Below are 18047 nucleotides of genomic sequence, written 5' to 3' on the forward strand. Positions count from 1 at the left end.
TAAAAAATTCGGAGCTTTGGGGATGCAGAATAAAAAATGTTTACATATAGACAACTATTATCTTTTATTAGAAACAAGGGAGAGGAAAGACCTAGCGCTGGAGATAGTGGTGCCTTGATGCAAGCAAGTTAGTATGGAGTCAGGGCACATAACAAACACATCCCTCATCACTTCACACCCAGAGAGAAGCTGGCCCAGAAGTTTGTGCCTGGGGTCTTTCTTATCAGTCAAATCCAACTTTGTTCAGTAGGGTCAGAGGATCCCAGGATGTATCTTAAATTCTCTTAGTGCTCCTCTGAAAGATCTCAAGTCCAAAGTCTTCAGATCAAATTTTGTGGAGTTTTGTAACAATCAGTACTCTCACCATTTGGTCAAATGAACTACAGACACAGAGATCTCTTTTATCTGGACTCCAGTCCAAACTTGAAATGGGCTGGGTAGACAGCGTGACATTCTGTAGAAGGTGGACAGAACCCGCAACTCCCATATCCATTCCCTCGGAATCTTTTTTCGACCGCTGAAGAGGGTATTCATACTTCCAGAGGTGAAGACTCCCGGCACCTCCGGCAGTCAGGAAGAGCTCTCTGTTCTGTGGCAGGTGTTGCACCTGCCAGACAGTAGACTTACGAGCCTTTTCTGAAAAAGAAGCAAAACCTTTGGTTGGATGCTGTGTTCTCATGTCAAAAACATGGAACTTTCCTTCCAGAGATGTTGCTGCAATTTATTCATACTTATATCTTTTCTGTTAAACTCCATGCTACATACCCCATTTTTAATGTTTGTCTCCCACCGCAATGACATATTTCTGAGATCAAACAGTTTAATATCCCCGTTGTCATAGCCAGCACAAACGATACATTCCTCTTGATTATATGCATTGCCAAATGCAACAGTCCAACAGTCTCTCTTGTTTTCTCCTTGTACAGTTTCCATATTATCAACAGGATCATCTTTTGCCTTGGGTCCCACACCTTCACAGTTCCATCTCGGCTGCCAATCACAATTTCAGGCACTCCTTCCCTAATTCCTAGTGCACCTACACCATCTGTAGTATTTATAATTTCCTTATGGCCCTTTACAGAATATACTAGTATCTCTGGAGCTTCCAAATTACATATATAAAGGTTTCCATCAAACTCTCCAGTAGTTAAGTATCTTTGTTGTAAAAATGCTGCACCAAATGTTCCACATTTAATGGGTTTGGCCTTTTCAATAGTCAAAACACCTTGTAGTTGAGGCTCTTCTGGATATGGGTGATGATCTGAGGCTTGCTTCTAGAAAGCCGACATGGCCTACCAAATTTCACCTCCAGCAAAAGCCAGCCCCGGACCGTGACAAAACCCTCTTTTCTTTTGTATTTTGATAAACACTGAAGAAGCTGGAGCTATTAAACTTTATCTTGGGGAAAAACAACCTCAGAACTGGTTTATTTGTTGTTGTGGAAACTTTTACTGCTTTTAGTGCACAGTTAGTAATAAAAAATTCAGCATGTAAGGATTTTATAAAAATTGGATTGTTTTTATTATTTTTGCTGATTTAAAGGAATGCATGTTCATTGTAAAATTCTCAAGCTATCAATATGGATGATTTTGATGACTAACTATATGTCAGGAATTTGGCATAGACTTTAACAAGTGTTTATGCCATTTAATGGTCAGCCAAACCTATTCTGTTATTAGTAGTAGTATTTCCATTTTACAGCTGATCAAACTGAAGCCAGGAGTGACTTGTGAGGGACACACAGCTAGTACTATGACTTTGGGCAAGTTGCTGAACCTCACTAAGCCTCAGGGTTGCTTTTTTTTGTTGTTGTTATTTATGAAGGAAAATAATCTGATTGATCTGGCTGACCCAGGTTTCAAAGCTTGGTGGTAAACTGTAAAGCACTCAGACACTGGAGCCATACTTAGGTTCAAAACTTGGTTCTACAGCTCAGTAACAAAGTCTTTGAGCAAGTTACATATCCATGTGCCTTAGTTCTTCTGAGAAGATGGAGATATTGATAGTACCTATGGGTTTTTGTGAGTATTTCAGGTCAAGGACTTAGACTAGTATGTGGTATTGAAGCAGGCTAGTAAGATAGGGAGTCAATAGATGGATCTGGAACCTGGCAGAGAGTCCACGTGGACATCAGTAACCTCCTAGATGGCTGCTGGAAGACCCCTACCTCCAAGATTCTGCTATTCAGAAAAAGACTTTTTCAGGAAGCCGGGAAAAGCCCCGGATATTCCCCAAGGACTTTATCATTGGGTCCTCACTGGGGGATAGATAGGTGGGGTGATCAGTCAAAACAGCAAACAGCTGGAACCCATCCCCTGCCATTAGCAAAGGGGTGGAAAAATTAATAGTTTATAAAGCAGATCGCGAGGCCTGAACCCCTTCCGTTCTCTTCCCTCTGGACCAGTTCCTGCCCTCTGCACCCCACTCTCGCCATTTTTCCTCTGCCACGTAGCCATGCAAGTAAACCTGGGCATTTATAATCTATTATGGGGAATTTTAGCTTGTAAATCAGCCCTCTTTATCACTTTTTACCCCCTTCCTCTCTCCCTTGGACTGCTGACCTGTTATTTTTTCCCATTTCTCTTCCCTCCCTACTAAAATGAATTACTGACCTAATTCACCAATGTGCTCTTGAAATTCATTTCTGCAGCATAGCCAAGAACCTAGATAAAATCTGTTAACAGTATGTAATGAATATTAACTGATATTAAAATTATTGGTAGCAGCCTTTTATTTTTTAATTTTTTTTATTGACTTTGTAATAATATTACATTAAAAATATATATGTGAGGTCCCATTCAACCCCATCCCCCCACCCCCCCTCTCCCCCCCCCAACAACACTCGTTCCCATCATCATGACACATCCATTGCATTTGGTAAGTACATCTTTGGGCACCTCTGCACCTCATATACATTGGTTCACATCATAGCCCATACTCTCCTCCATTCCATCCAGTGGGCCCTGTGAGGATTTACAATGTCCGGTGATTGCCTCTGAAGTACCATCCAGGGCAGCTCCATGTCCCAAAGACGCCTCCACCTCTCATCTCTTCCTGCCTTTCCCCATACCCTTCGTCCACTATGTCCACTTTTCCCATTCCAATGCCACCTCTTCTATGTGGACATTGGATTGGTTGTGTCCATTGCACCTCTATGTCAAGAGGAGGGTCAGATTCCACCTGGATGCTGGATGCAATCCTCCCATTTTCAGTTGTAATCACTCTAGGCTCCATGGTGTGGTGGTTGTCCTTCTTCAACTCCATCTTAGCTGAGTGTGGTAAGTCCAATAAATCAGATTGTAGGTGCTGGAGTCTGTTGAGGCTCAGGATCTGGCTATCACATTGTCAGTCCAGAGATTCAAATCCCCTAAATATATCTTAAACCCCAACATTAACTGCACCTCCAGCACATTGGCATGAAAGTCTTATGAAGGGAGATCCCATCTAAGTCCAGATTCAGCACACATAAACACCATTTCCAAAGAGGGGCCATCTGCCCTGGTAGTTAACCCCATCGGCCATGACCATAACTCCCGTGGGTCTCTTTAGCCCTCAAAGGAACCAATATCTGGGGGTTGTATCTGCTTTATCTGTCTCTCTGACTCTGCTCAGTTGTGCATGAGGGCAAACCTTCTGCCAGCCTCCAGACTCTTTTTTAGAAACTCGTAGCCATATAAACTCATTTCTCCTTTCCATTTCCCCCTTACTTTAGGTCAAACAGCATTTTAAAGTCATGGTATTTTATGTAGACATGGATATTCTGCTGATCCGCATTGAACCTTCCGTATAAGGTCATTTTCCAGTTGCATCATCAGTTGGTAGTTGATAGTGGTCCCTCGTTGCCAGGGAGGCTCATCCCCGGGTGTCATGTCCCACGCTGGGGGGAAGGCATTGCATTTACATGCTGAGTTTGGCTTCGAGACGGTAGCAGCCATTTTAACTATCTTGTTTTGTAAGGACAATATCAATTGTCCTGACAAAGTTCGCAAGAGTGAAAAGACCGAGTTTTCAAAGGCAGGCAGATCTATTCTAAGGATTAAAGGAGGGAATACTTGTAAAGCATTCAGAACAGTGCTTGGAAAATAGTAAGTGCTTATGTCCCTATTTAGCTATTGTTATCTAGAAATTCCAGAGCATAAGTTCTTAACTGCTATTTTCTACCTCTTCACACTATATTGTTGTACTTAAAATCTCATCATCCAGAGATAGAGAATGCTAATCATGTTGGGTATATTTATCCTTCCACATTTTTGAAACTTCATAAACTTGTTTCTGCGTTATTTTCATTTTTAAATATGTGTTAAACATAGTGGGTGTGAATTCTGGCTTTGACAGCGTAGTAGCTGAGTGAATTTAGGAAGGTTAATTAACTTGTCTAAATCTTAGTTTCTTTATCTGCTAAATGGGGCTAATAGTATCTATCTCATAGAGTAGTGGTGAGGACAAAATTCAACATTTTAAGGCACTCACAAATGAAACTTGAAGTAAAGGATTTACTTTAGGTAATTAGATACTTACAAACTACAATTTATACAGAGGAAAAAAATCAAGGCATATCGCAGCTGGTTTTCAGTTATGCTTTTATCTTTCAAGAAATTGGGGGAGGGAGCAGTGAAGGGCCTCAAGTAACTGCTGGGTGATGGCTAAGATATCTTCAGTACTGGGGTGAATGATTCATCGAAAAATGCCTAGAGGCTATTCAAAATCTCCCATTTGTTGACACCCACATATCTTTTTGCTGTTTCCAAAAGAGCAATGATTATCTGTATATATCTGTCTATCTAGCTATCTCCTCTATCTCCATCCATCTACCCATTCAGGCAGCTATTGAGCCATCTATCTACCTTTCTTCTAAAACATATGCAAATTCCTCACATTGGCATCCTCTAGTTGCCAGAGATTCTGGGATGTATACTTCACATGCACAGCCTTCTGACCTCTGTAATATAGGAAATAATCTAGAAGGGAGGTGTATTTGTTTCAGGACACAGGAAAAGATTTCCATTTTCCAATAGAAGAGGAAATTATTCTGGGAGAGTTTCTAGATACCAAGAAGAGGTACCCGAGGACTTGGGAAATAAAAGAGTAATCACAAAGAGGCGTTAAAGGTTTACTGAGAACAAGTCATGCCAAACTCTGTTTTTTTGTTTATCAATGGATGACTGAGAAGATTGCTAGAAACCATAGGACATGTGGATTTTAGTGTGGCATTGGCCAAAATCTCATATTTTTTGTGAAAAAATGACAAACTACAAATGACATTACTGCTCTGTAATATCATAACTGAATATATAGGTGTTCTGAGAATCCTCACTAATTGACTGATGTCAACCTGGAAAAATGGGCTCTGTTAGGGAGTTCTGTCTTGGTCTTGTCTGGTTCACATTTTTATCAAGGTTTCATATGAGAGCACTGATGGCTTTCTAATCAAATCTGAGGATGCTCTGAGGCTGAAGGGAAGAACAAATGGATTGGATAATAGTATCAGGACTTACAAAGCTATCAATGGCCAGGCATGAAGGCCAGAAAGGAACAAATTGAATTGTAATAGAAACAAATAAAAACATTGTCTGCCTCCAGACATGCACACACTGCAGTTAGAGGAAATGAGGAAAATCACTTAGTAGCTGATTCCTTGAAAATAGACCAAGGCCTTGCTTTTATTGTAAGCAACCTCAGACTGTTGGATCATTTTGAACCATCAAAATAATTAAATGATATACTTTGGTGTATTTCTAGAATTGTCTTGAAAATAATATTCCAGACACCTAATATATGTTCAATAAATTCTATTTAAATAAATGTATGAGTTAATGTTTTGCCTGAAACATCATGTTGAGTTCTTCATCCATCCATTTATTACTCAACAAATATTTCTTGAGAACCAGCTCCAGGCTCTGGTTTAGGGATTGGGCGCATATCAGTGAACAAAATCTCTGCCATAGGTAATGGAAACATTTATTGGCCATCAATGCATTGTGTTGAGGTTGAAAGATAGTCTTTACCTTCAAATTCTTGTTAAAGAAAGAAATATGAATATATAATCACAATACAGAATGGTACATGCCATTATAGCTCTAAGAAGGGGAATGGTTCAGAGAAGGGCATGCTTAACTCATTACGGAAGGGGTTTGGGGAAAGAATTTCAGTGGACGGGGCATAGGCATTTTTTTCTGTGATGAGCAGGTTTTAGGTGTTTGTTCATTCTTAGTAGTGACCTTTAAAGTGTGTCACAGAAGGATTATCTTTCTGACAGTCATAGCCGTTCATATCCACTGGAAGCACATATTTGTGAAGTAGATGTTTCCCTGTCATTTGAAATATTCAAGCGGTAGCTGCTGATCCCCATACAACATGTGATGAAGATTCACCCTCTGATTTGTGTTTTGAACTGGATAGTCTCTGACGTCACTAGCCCTGAAATTTTCTTACTCTATGAACTGTCATATGTTGCATTAAAATTTTTTTTATCACACCTTGCTATTTTACTTTATGGTTGTAAGTTATTGCTTGCCTGACTAAGTTATGGACTCCCGGAGAGCTTGAGAAGAGGACAGGTGGTATTTTGGAAAAAATCATGGACTTGAAATCTGTTCCAATACCAAAAATCTGTGTTCCTTTTAGGCAGGCCATTTCCCGTCTCTGAGAGACAATTTTCACATCCATAAAATTAGTGTAATAATACTGATCCTATGTGACTGCTGGGAGGATGAGATATAATGTGTGTGTAAAGCACCTTGAGCAGAGTAGCACAAAAGAGATGCACATTTTATTCAATGGTAGTTATATTTGCTCCATTTTTGAATATGGCTACCCTTTTGATGCCTGGCATTGTGGATTAGTTGGGTGATACTTGTTGAGTGAAGGGTGAAATGGCCACTGGGATACTGTGGCCCAACAAGTCAGAGAATCAATAGTAACGGATTCTTTCTCAGAGAGAAGGGAATTTTGCTCTGTATTCTGGCATTTTATAGCTCTCTCTGCTCCATCCTTGCCTTGTTCCTTCCCTGACTCTTCAATGTCCTTCTCTTTAGTTCCTGAAGCTGCTTGTGTTTAGATAAATGGGCTCCATCCTTGCCTTGTTCCTTCCCTGACTCTTCAATGTCCTTCTCTTTAGTTCCTGAAGCTGCTTGTGTTTAGATAAATGGATTCTGAGCACCCTCTAGAGACAAAAAAGAGATCTGACCCACTTGAAAGAAGGTAGATTTTTATGTGGTTGTTGGTGCAAATGAAATGTGCCAGAAGCAAGTGAGTTGTGGAAGGAGGGAACAAGTAGGGGAGGATCCAGCTTTTCTTAGCCTAGCCCCCTACCTCCGCCCCTGCCTGGCTGCTTTCACTTAATATCCAATGTCCAATTGGACCTGAAGGCAATGAGCAGGATTCAGAGAAAGGTTCCACGCTATTCCTGGGCACCACAGTCAATTGAGAGTGTGCTCCATTGGAATATACCTGAATTGCTAGTGAATTCTGAACAGACCAATGTCCCAGGTCCAGGATTAAATTCACTAAATATGATGCCTGAACTACTACCTTGCAAGATTCCCTGTGCAATCATCAGAAGAAGGGAAGGAAGAACTTGCTTAAGCACAGTGTACCACAGAAAGTAATTCTAACTATAAAAATTACCTTCAAATATTTCATCTTTTTCATATTCAATGCTTTTTTATTTCCACATCATTTCTTACTGAAATTAACCGAAGGAGGAGAAGAGAGTGTGAGGTAAGAGAAAGAGAAAGGATGGATGATAACTAGAAGAATGATAAACCTACTTTAGGATTGTTACACCTGGAATGATTGGCAAAAGTTGTTGATTATCTAACTGACAAGTCACAATGCTTAAATTCCTTTCTGAAAGAGAATGATGAAATACATTTCCTCAAATCACAGAATGAGATATTAGGAGATAGAATTAGAACTTCTGGCAGGACCATAGTTTTTGTAGGTAGGACCATTAGCCTTAACTCATATGTGCCTGCAATTCACACTGATTTGTTCAGCAATTATAATTTGCTAGAGTCTGTGATATGTGTGCTTTACACACATTCCCCTAAGAGCTGCTCAATGGGAATACAACGTATAGAAGGGAAAACTGAGGCCTGCGGTTCAACATTGGAAAGAGGGAGAAACAGGATGTAAACTCACATTGTTTACATCACTGCACTTTAGTCACTGTGATGCATTGTACTGTATTTGGCATGTTAGGTGATAAGAAGAAGGGAATATAGCAGATAAATCCTAACTTATCCATATTTGCATTAAGTGTAAATAGAGTTGTTTCATCCTATATATATATATTTATCCATTCATTGGTTAATAGACACTTAGGTAGTTTCCATCTTTTAGCAATTGTGAATAATGCCACTATGAACATCAGTGTCGCAATTATCTATTAAGCTTTAGGAAGAAATCACTTAGGGGAAGTATGACAACATGGAGGAACCTTGAAGACATTATGGTGGATGAAATAAGCCAGACACAAAAGGATGAATATCGCATTGTCTAAACGATATGAACTAAATAAAATAAGTAGACTTACAGAGATGGACTATGGTGTATAGGCTGGTGGGAGATGGAATGTAGATTGAGAAGGAGGAGCTGATGCTGGACGTATGTAGAATATTTAATAAGATCAATTGTAAATATGTGATAATGGATGGAGTTGATGGTAGCACACTGAGAGTAACAAACACTATTGACTTATGGATGTGACTGTGGCTGAAACAAGTAGTCTAGGGAAGTTAATGTTAGGATAGGATAGCTGAAGGATAATTATAAGGAATTTATAACAGTGATTTTGGCAGTAGATGAGGCTGGTGGTTAATAACATAAATACGGGAATGTTTTTCCACTGCGAGGTGTTAAAAATGTGATATATGACAAAAATATAACTAATGTATTTTACAGACTATAGTTCAGTAAACAAACATTGGAATGTAGCAGAAGCAAAGAAAGTATTGTATTAATGTTAAAGGTCAAAGAAAAAAGAATATGGGGTTTGGTTTTGTGAAATATAATATGATATAATATGATGAAACTTTTTCTCTTCTCCATTTTCTTCATTGATAAGGAGACCTTGACTGTGCCATTTAACTAATCTGCATTCATCTGTGTATCTTTCTAAACACTGGAGGAACAACTGAGTTTATTGTTGGGATTAGAAGAGTTAAAAGTACCTGGACAGAACTTTTTAGGAGTAATGCTTCCATAACTTCCATAAGTTGCTTTGTGTCTGTTATTTAATTTTCCTTATATGAAATAAAGTTTGGAAAAATGAAAAAAAAAAAAAAAAGAAGGGAATAACTAGTCCATGCTCTCTATAAGCATAAAATCCATTTAAGGGAACTCAGCATCTATAAAACAGGAGATTATTTTGAATAATCTGAGTAGGTGGTTCCTGTAGAGGAAGAACTAATGGAAAAGCCAGGAGAGAATGCTAATAAAAACACGAGAGCATGGATTAGAGTGGATTTACTGGTATTCTACTATGGAACTATTGTGACTAGTAATGGAAGAAATTGTAGCATTCACGTGGAGAAAGTGGCCATGGTAGTTATGAGGGCAGGGAGAGGGAAGAAGAGATGCGATGTGGGGGCATTTTTGGAAATTGGAATTGTCCTAAATGATATTGCAGGGACAGATGCTGGACATTATATATCCTGCCATAACCCACTGAATGGACTGGGGGAGAGTGTAAACTACAGTGTAAACTATTATCCATACATTGCAGCAGTGTTCCAAAATATATTCACCAAATGCAACGAATGTGCCACAATGATGAAAGAGGTTGTTAATGTGGGAGGAGTGGGGTGGGGTGGGTGTGGGGTATATGGGAACTTCTTTTATTTTTTAATATATTTTTAATTTATTTTTAAAAGACACTTAGACTACATAAAATGTTACATAAAAATCTTATATTTTTAATTTTTTTGTGATCTATGTATCTTCAAAAAATACAGTTAAAAACAAAACAAAACAAAAACACATGAGTGCATGGGAGATGGACTAGCTTGTTTCATACCAACCCATCTGCTGAAAATAGCTCGAAAATCTAAGCAAAATATAAAAAAGCAATTTGATGAAAGCAGAGAAATACCACTGTACTGAGGACTCAGAATGTCAAGATCCTAGAGAGAAGGGAAGCCCAAAAAGATGATTCACTTTTTCTTACCATTTTATTCTTTAATGCCCTTGCTGATTTAACGTGGCTGAAGTGTTGAGTAGATGAGCAGATCTTTCTCCAGAATCACATGAATGAAGGGACAAAAACCAAGGTTTGATGAACACAAAGGTAGAGAGTCCTGGTCAATATGTCAGACTTTGAATTGGGACCTCTAAATGTTTATACCCCAGGAGTAAGTGTGAGCAAGACAGAGACCAACCCTCTCAAACACAGAGCCAACTTTGAAAAAGCTTAAGAAATTATTGGATGAAGGATATTTTCTCTGCTCTAACTTCTTGCCCAAGCAAAATTGGATCCATTCTGGAGGGAAAAAATAATCTAGAACAGGGTTTCTCAACCTAGGCACTACTGAAATTTTGGAACAGATAATCCTTTGTTCTGTGGGCTGTCTTGAACCCATAAGCAATAGAAATGCACATACAGGAAGTAAAAATAGTGGAATATCAGACGGATATTAAATAACTCTGAATAATATGGTTAAGAAATTCAATGACACGATGGAAAATATTGGAGAACTGAACTCTAATAGCAATAACTGAAATTAATAACTCGACAGAAGGGTTTAATAGCAGCTGAAGAAAGATTATTGAACCAAAGGAATTATTACAGGAAAATACAAAGAACAAAGCACAGAAACATAGAAAGAGGAACACACAGACAAAATATAAGACTTATGCTTTTAATTTTATTCTCATTAGAAATTACAACAGTGATGAGGACTTGAGAAAGTACATCAAAATGAAATGAAAGGTGAGGCACCTGAAAAAATCTTGGAAAACCAAGCTTACCCATGAACTCCCCCAAACTATTCTTGTATTGAAAATTTTCCCTTCCTTTTACTAAACTCTGACCTTGTAGTTTGTTGTTCTTATTGACTCCCAAAGCACATGACAGTGAGGTCCAGCTACCAAGGGAGAAAGATAGCTGCTATGTAGAGGTAGGGGTCATTTGTAAACTAGATTTTTAAGCCCTGGCCCGTAAAAGATTGTTTTTCTTTTCTGGTCTTCCTAAAAGTTTATGAACATGAGCGAGCAGCATCTTCCAGTGTTCTCTGCTCAACTGCTCCCTTATTCTAATTCTCTTTTGGAGATTCCTCCCATCCCTTTACATATTATTATTATTATTTTAATTACAGAAATTGTAATTTTAAAGAAAAACCATGTAAAAAATATAGCTTTCTCATACACTCGTGTAACATGCAGATGTCCCTATTATTATTACTTAGCATTAATGTGGTAACTTTGCTATAATTGATGAAATAATATTATTATAGACTATTAACATTAGTTCAGAATTTACATTAGGGTTTACTGTGTTATACTGTTCTTTGATTTTTTTAAAGATTTTTATTCTGGCAACATATAAATAGCCTAAAATTCCACTTTTAACCACATTCAAATATACAATTCAGTGATACTAATTACATTCACAATTTGTGCTACCGTCACCACTACTATCCCTTACCAAAAATTTTCCTTCACCACAAACAGAAACTCTGTACCAATTAAGTCATTAATTTCTCATTCCCTGCTTTGACCCTGGTCCATGGTAAACCTGTACCCTAGATTTTGGCTCTAAGAATTTGTATATTCCGATTATTTCATACAATTAAGATCATGCTATATTTGTCCTTTCTGTGTTATGGCTAATTTCACTCAAAATTATTTCTTCAAGGATTGTCCATGTTGTAGCATGTAACAGAAATTCATTCTTTTTAATGACTGATTAATATTCTAATTTTTAGGTATACCACATTTTATTATCCATTCATCTGTTGATGAACACTTGGTTTGCTTTCATCTTTTGGCAGTTGTGAATAATGCTACAATGATCCTTGGTGTGCAAGTATCTATTTGGATACCTGCTTTCAATTCCTTTGGATAACTACCTAAGAGTGGGGTTGACCAGTCATATAGTAATTCTATACTAAACTTTCTAGGCAACCACCAGACTGCTTTCCACAGCAGTTGTACTATTTTACATTCCCACCAACAATGAGTGAGAGTTTCTATTTTTCCATATCCTCTCCAAAACTTATTTTACATTTATATAATAATACTTATTTTTATGGATTTGAAATGGTATCTTTTGTAGTTTTGATTTTCATTTACCTAATGGCTAATTATGTAGAGCATCCTTTCATGTACTTACTAGTCATTTGTATATCTTTTTTGGAAAAACGTCTATTCATGTCCTTTGCCCATTTTTAAAATGGGTTGTTTGTCTTTTTGTTGTTGAGTTGTAGGATTTTAAAAATATTCTGGATATTAAACCCTTATCAGATATGTGGCTTGCAATAATTTCTTCCATTCTATAGGTTATCTTTTTACTTTCATGATAAACTCCTCTGATGCATAATTTATTAAACTTTTGACAAATTTATTTAATTTTTCTTTTGTTGCCCATGATTTGTTGTAAAGTCTAAGAAACTGTTTCCTAATGAAAGTTCCTCAAGATGCTTTCCTAGATATCTTCTAGGAGTTTTATAGTATTGGATCCTTTATTTAGGACTTTGATCCATTTTGAATTAATTTTTGTACATGGTGTGAAGTAGGAGTCAACCTTCATTCTTTAGCATATTGCCATTTCCAGCACAATTTGTTGAAGAGACTATTCTTTCCCCATTGAGTGTATTGGCACCCTTGTAAAAAATCTGTCAGCCATAGATGTGATGGTTTATTTCTGAACTCTCAATTCTATTCCGTGTCTGCATTTCTTCTAATAACATGCTGCTCGGATTTCTATACTTTTGTGATAAATTTTTAAATAGCAACTGTGAGTCTTCAAATGTCATTCTTATTTTTCAATATGGTTTTGGCTCTTCAATGCCCAGTACCCTTCCATGTACATTTTTCTTTTTAAGATTTATTTAGTTATTTCCAACCCCACCCCTGCCTCCATTGTCTGCTCTCTGTGTCTATTTGCTGTGTGCTCTTCTGTATCTGCTTGTATTCTTATTAAGGGGCTCTGGGAACTGATCCTAGGACTTTCCGCAGTGGAGGAGAGGTGATAATTCTCTTACGTTTCTTATTGTCCCTCCTCTGTGTCTCTTTTTGTTGTGTCATCTTGCTGTATCAGCTCTGTGCATGGGGTGGCTCCTGGGCAGGGCTGCACTTCTGCACAGGGCAGCACTCCTGCACAGGGTAGCACTCCTGTGTGGGGTGGCACTCTGTGTGGGCCAGCACTCCACATGGGCTAGCTCGCTGTGCGGGCCAGCTTGCCTTCACCAGGAGGCCCTGGGTATCTCACCCTGGATATCCTATATGGTAGATGGGAGCCCAATTGCATGAGCCACATCTGCTTCCCCCATGTACATTTGAGGAATGGCTTTTCAAATTCTACAAAGGACATTGGAATTATGATTGGGTTTGTATTGGATCTATAAATAGCTTTGGGTAGAACTGACAGCTTATCAGTTGTCCAAGTATGGCACGGAGCTGTGTAAAAACAACAGCATCCCACTGAACTGAACATAAGAGCAAAGAGAGACTCTATGACAAGTCCAGCTTGGTGAGTAATGAGCATTTATTTCTGGGCCTTATATGGGGTTCTCATCCTTGGTGGCAAAAGGAAAGAAAACATTTTCCAAGCTCAATCATCCACATTTACGGCCAGAGGAGAGGGGTCTTTTATGGGGCATGTTTACTGAGAGGGGACTACCTTCTAAAGAATGCAGTAACAAGACTTGACAAAAATTACCAAGGCGTGCAGGGGATGCACATGACTATTACATGAAACAGATCCTAATTTTCAGCAGGGCAGAAGTTGTACATTGGTGGAAAGGTTTTTTCATCTAGGAGTGACCAGGCAGTTTGTGGAAAACAAATAACCAAGCAGATTTCTAGAAAAACAGGTTAAATATCCTAGTACAAAATCTGTTTATCAGTCACCAGATCACAACCAGTTCCTGACGCTTGCCTTCTTAACTACTCAGGAATGCTGCTACTATTTTGAGTGGGGGAAAGACCTGGAAGGGTTGGGGGAGAAATGCGAAGTCATATATGCCACATCAATATTTAATCTCCCAATCCAACAATGTGGAATGTTCTTCCATTCATTTAGAATTTCTTTGATATCTTTCAGCAGTGTTTTATAGTTTTCTGTATACTCATCATTTACTAAAAGGAAAAATTTTATCCTAGTTGTTTGATTACTTAAGTTAATATTGTAAATGGAATCTTTCTCTTGATTTCCTTTTTGGATTGTTCATTACTAGTGTATAGAAACACAACTGATTTTTGAGTGTTCATCTTGTACCCTATCTCTTTGCTGAGTTTGTTTATTAACTCTAGCAATTTTGCTTTGGATTGTTGAAGATTTCTTATATATAAGAGCATATCATCTAAAAATAGGGAAAGTATACTTTCTAATTTTATGTCTATTATTTCTTTTTCTTTCCTAGTTTCTTCAGCCAGAACATCAAGTGCAATGTGAGTAACAGTGGAGACAGTTGGCATCCTTATCTTGATCCTCATCTTAGGGAAAAAGCTTTTAGCCTTTCACCATCAAGTAGGATATTAGCTGTGGATTTGTGATATATGTTCTTTATCATGTTGAGGAAACTCCTTCTATTCCTACTTTTCTGAGTGTTTTTTCTTTATTATTATTTTATAAGAAGCTTTAAATTATATAAATGTTACACTGAAAATATAGGGGATTCCCATATACCTCACTCTTGCCCCCTCCCACACTTTTCCCCATTAACAACATCTTTCATTAGTATGGTACATTTGTTCCAGTGAAGAACACATATTGAAGCATTGTTACTAATTATGGTCTGTAGTTTACATTATGGTTTACACTTTGCACCACATAATTTTATAGGTTTTGACACAATCTATAATGGCCTGTATCTGTCATTGTAATGTCCTGCAGAACAATTCCAATGTCCCAAAATGCCCCATGTTACACCTACTCTTCCCTGTCCCTCCCTCCAGATCTTCTGGTGACCACTGCCTTTATATCAATGATACAAGTTCTATTACTAGAATAATAAGTCTACTTTAGTCTATAGTTGCATTCCCCCCATATGTTTGTTCATTCCTCACTCCTGAGAATTTGGGGATGGTGATGCCCTCTCTGCTTCCAGTTGAGAGGGGGTTAGATCCCATGGGACAGATGGATGGAAATGTCTTACTTGCAGTTGTAGATATTCTCTGTTTTGGGGAATGGGTGTTGTTCATCATCATCCTTTTGTTGTCCTGGGTGTTGTCCTCCGATGAACTGGAGGGTAGGTGTTGGCTACAGCTCTGCTGAGATTCAGGGCTCAACTGGTATATGAACAGCCCAAAAATTTAAGTCTCTGGGACACATATTTAATGCTAATGTTAATTATAGGTTGAAATAAAAGGGACATAAGAATCATGTATAGGAAAACTATAAATGAGTCAAACTCCAATACATTGAGCGGATAGGTTATCATACATTCCAAGGTAAGGTCAACAGACAGGGTGCCAAGTTCCTGGGGTTATCTGCCCTGCCTATAGTGCTCAGATGTCTCTAGAGCCCTCAGGAGTGCCCCCGCCCTGCCCTGCGTAAAGCACTGTTTACTGCAGCAGTTAGTGAGATCCTCCTAAGATGTACGTAAGTGTAATTTCTGGAATGACCTCCCGAATCACTTTGAAATTTCTTAGCCATAAAAACTCACTTGTATTTAATATTTCCCCCTTTTTGTCAAGGTCTTTTTACAAATGCATCACTAGTTCGTGTTCGTAATAATCCCTTGGTGCCAGGAATGCTCATCCTTGGTAGTCATATCCCATGCTGGGGGAAGGTAGTGAGTTTATATGCCCAGTTTGGCTAAGATAGAGGCCATATGAGAGCAACAAGCAGGCTTTTAGGAGGTAACTATTAGGCAATATATAATACTAGGCTAAGTTTCAATTTCACAAGAACAAGGCTCAAAAGTACAAGCATCAATATCAAGGGCCTGGCCTATTGGTCTCCTTCACTAGGCACTCTAGGGATTCTTGCCACTCTATTTGAGAATGTAGCAGGACTCTCCAGGATGGAAATTCAATATTCTTTCAGCTATTGTGTGGGTCTCCACCCACCAAGACAATACCCCATGTCCACATGAACACATTCATATTACATAGAGGCATGCCCCAGGAGCACCCCTCCCCACACATCCCCCCACCATCATCACCCCACACCAGTAATTCTCCTTTGCCACAGTTGTGACTCTTCTGCAATCCAAAACCTCCCCAAAATAAAAATTAAAAATTAAATCATATAAATTATGTAAAAATTTTTAAAAATTTGTTTGCATTGTGTCTTTCATTCCCTTTAGCTCTGTTATCTTTTATGTATGGTGGCAATTTCTTCTGTATGTTCCCTCAGTGTCTTTTTTTTTTTTTTTACTTTATTTTCAAAGAAGCTTTAGGTAACAAAAAAGTCACATAGAAAATATAGGGGATTCCATATACACCACCTCTCCCCCTCTCACATTTACCCGTATTAATAACATCTAACATGAGTATGGTATATCTGTTAAAATTGATGAACAAATATTGAAGTATTGCCATAACCATGGTCAATAGTTTACATTATGGTTCACATTCTGTATTGTACACTTTTGTAAGTTCTAATAAAATGCATAGTGGCCCATATCAATCATTATAAGGTCATGCAGAACAATTCTAATACCCTAAAAATGCCTCATGCTCCATCCATTCTTTCCTCCCCCTCCCCTTGGAACCCATGGTAACCACTTGGTTGCAATTTTTGAAGAATAAAGGTCATAGTTACATGCATTAATATTGAGGGCTTGATATATTGGTCCATCTTCATTTGTTAGGCATTGTCTTTGTTCTTGAGAGATACTTGCTCCTCTTTTTGAGAACCTAGCAGGGCTCCCTGGGATGGGAGTTTAATATTTTTTTGTTTATTATGTGGATCTCCATCCACTGACTTAACACCTTATGACAAGATGAAAATTTTCATATTCCATAGAAGCATGCCCCAGGTACACCTTTTCCCACATATCCCCTCACCCCAATTGCCTGCACCAATAACTCTCTCCTGCTGTATTTGCTAAAAGAATATTTCCACCATTGTAGTTTTAGCCACAGACCTCTATATCATGTTGAGAAAACTTTCTCTATTCCTACTTTTCTGAGTGTTTTTATGAAGGAAGTATACTGGGTTTTGCCAAATGCCTTTTAAGTGTCAACTGAAATAGTAATTGAATAGTCATTCCTTTGTTCCACTAATGTATTATATTAATTGACTTTCTTATGTTGAACCACCCTTACATACCTCAGAGAAGTCCCCCTTGATTGTGATGTATAATTCTTTTGCTGTGCTTTTGGTTTCAGTTTGCTAGTATATTGTTGAGGATTTTTGCATCTATAGTCATAAGGATATTGGTCAGTAATTTTATTTTCTTTTTGTATCTTTATCTGGCTTTGGTTATTAAGATGATATTAGCCTTATAAAATGAGTTAAGGAATCTTTCTTCCTCTTCAAGTTTTTGGAATAGTTGAGCAGGATTGACTTTAATTCTTTTTGGAAAGTGTGGTAAAATTCACCAAAAAGCCATCTAGTCTTAGATTGTTTAGGGTGATGCAGTTTGATTATTGGTTGAATCTCTTTACTTGCTATGGGTATGTCGAGATCTTCTATTTCTTCTTGAGACAATATAGATAGTTAGTGTTTAAGATTGTTCATATATCCTGCTAAAATCCTTTCAATTTCTGTAGGGTCAGTAGTAATGCCCTATATTAGTCAGCCAAAGGGGTGCTGATGCAAAATACCAGAAATTGGTTGGCTTTTATAAATGGTATTTATTTGGGGTAGGAGCTTAAAGATATCAGGCCATAAAGCATAAGTTACTTCCCTTACCAAAGTCTATTTTCATGTGTTG

General features: G+C 38.1%; 1 pseudogene; it reads right to left on the minus strand.

The window, feature by feature from the left end:
- Positions 1–325: 325 nt before the first annotated feature.
- Positions 326–2434, minus strand: LOC101423594 (dynein axonemal assembly factor 10 pseudogene; annotated as a pseudogene).
- Positions 2435–18047: the final 15613 nt, after the last annotated feature.

The sequence above is a fragment of the Dasypus novemcinctus genome, chromosome 12 (genome assembly GCF_030445035.2).
Source record: "Dasypus novemcinctus isolate mDasNov1 chromosome 12, mDasNov1.1.hap2, whole genome shotgun sequence".
In the NCBI taxonomy this organism is placed as follows: domain Eukaryota; kingdom Metazoa; phylum Chordata; class Mammalia; order Cingulata; family Dasypodidae; genus Dasypus; species Dasypus novemcinctus.